The sequence below is a fragment of the Triticum dicoccoides genome, chromosome 2B, assembly GCF_002162155.2.
Source record: "Triticum dicoccoides isolate Atlit2015 ecotype Zavitan chromosome 2B, WEW_v2.0, whole genome shotgun sequence".
NCBI lineage: Eukaryota > Viridiplantae > Streptophyta > Magnoliopsida > Poales > Poaceae > Triticum > Triticum dicoccoides.
The window spans coordinates 209718157-209720360 of NC_041383.1; positions in this window are offsets into that span (position 1 = coordinate 209718157).

Consider the following 2204-nt stretch of genomic DNA (forward strand, 5'->3'; position numbering starts at 1 on the left):
GTAGTTAATTATTTTGAATCCTAGTTGAAAAAATGTAGGTTCTTAGAGTAATGTAGGTGTTTTAGTTGATTTTTTAGGTGTTTTAGTTAAATCTGTAGGTGTTTTAGTTAAAAATATAGGTTCTTAGAATAATGTAGGTGTTCTTAGAATAATGTTGAATTTGTTTTAAGTGTATTTAAAAGAGTTTTAAGTGTTTTAGTTGTTTTAGGTGTAGTTAACAGAATTTTAGGTGGTTTAGTTGTTTTAGGTGTGGTTAACAGAATATTAGGTGTTTTAGTTGTTTTAGGTGTAGTTAACAGAATTCTAGGTATTTTTTTAGTTAAAGCAATTGTTGTTATTTTTTTAGTTAAAGCAATTTTTCCTGTTATATGCAAATTTGTAGTGGACATGTCATATTTTGAACATGTCACATTTTGGACATGTCATATTTTCCCGAGTGGCCTATGTTTTGCCAGAAATGTCGATTTGTTTACGTTCTGGCAAATTTCAGGCGCTCGATTGGTCCTGTTTTTAGCAAAGGTCATGCCAAATTTTGCTAAGTGTTTATTAATTTTGTTTTCATAATTAAGCATTTTGTTCTCGACGTCGACGATGCCTATCCCGCATTCTTGTCGTCGACTCGGCGGAGGACTCCTGGTTGAGCCGAGGGGCCATGTCCGGGACTGGGCTCCGCCGGGCTGATACTGGGTTGTGCTACCTTCTGGTGAGCGCAACTTAGTGAGGAGCCAGCCCATCGTCGACCCGGAGCTTCTTTGGTGGCGGTCACGTGGGCCTGCATCGGTGGAGAGGCTTGAGTCCCCAGCGCAGGTGGTACAACACCGTGTCACGGAGGAGAACGCGCACGTCCAGCGCTATTTGGTTGCATTGGCGAACGGCCGATTCTCCAATACCCGGCAGATTCTTTGGAGATCTCACCGGAGCTATGATCCGGTGATGGTTACTTCTCTTTGGGTGTCCACCGCGGCACACTGAACCTAGAGGAGCTATTATTCGAGATGTATTAGTGATATTATATGATGATCTTTGCTACAAACTACTATATATGTATTCGATGATGGATTATTAATTACCTATTAGTTATTTGCTTATTGGATGCAAAAGATGAGCGCGGTTTGTGCTACAAACTACTATATATGTATTCATGATGGATTATATGATGATCTTTGCTACAAACTACTACAAACTACAAATTTTAGGTGTTTTAGTTGTTATATGATGATCTTTGCTACAAACTACTATATATGTATTCGATGATGGATTATTAATTACCTATTAGGAAATGTCTGACGACGAAAGGGAATTCGCTATGTGCAATTACTGCGAAGATGAGCGCGGTCTGTGCGACAAGCCTCACCTGGTAGAAGGTCGGCGCTTCAGCATCAAGCTCCAAGAGACCATCGATGTTGATACGGTACGCAACGATGACAAGTGTTTTTTGTTATTTTTGCACGACTTCTCTGCTTCTTCAACGTGTAATTTCCGTCTTTTACAATTTGACTAGCTTATCCCATGCCATGCAAGACGCTATGTCTTGAAGAAGATGGATTTTGAAGATCATGAAAGCATGGAGACAAAGATAGTTCAACTAAGGACCCATCATGGTTATGATTTTGCTGTAAAACTATAAAATTCTATGAACTCATCCAATTTTGGTTGCCCAATTGGGAAGCCCTTTCCAAGGCGTATGATTTTCATGAGGGTATGCTTCTCACCTTCGATCTTGGTGATCCTGACATCGACGAAAATGATATGACCATTTTGGTCCTTGTTGACACGCTTCCAGTTCTACCGCTGTTTGAGTTTCTTAAACATATTTACTAAGTAATTTATATTATTTATTTTAAAATATTTGATAGCTTATTTCCATTGACAACTTATTTTCATTCTTCAAAAAATATACGGAAGATGGTAGACAGAACCTACTACTACAATGATGAAGCACAATTAACTTATAAGGAGAAAGATGGTCTTATCGCATTTTTTACTGATCTTGAGAATTATAATAGCTATTATCGAATTCCTCAAAATTATGGTCAATATGTGCCACTAGTGCATGCAGTGTGCTACGGTAACATCAATGGAGATAGCATGGTAAGATTTTCTACTATTACGACATCCATGCATCTTTTGCATAAATTTTTCTAAAACTAAACTACATTGCTAACTACAAAGTTATTATTATGTTTTTGAACAGAAAATCCCGA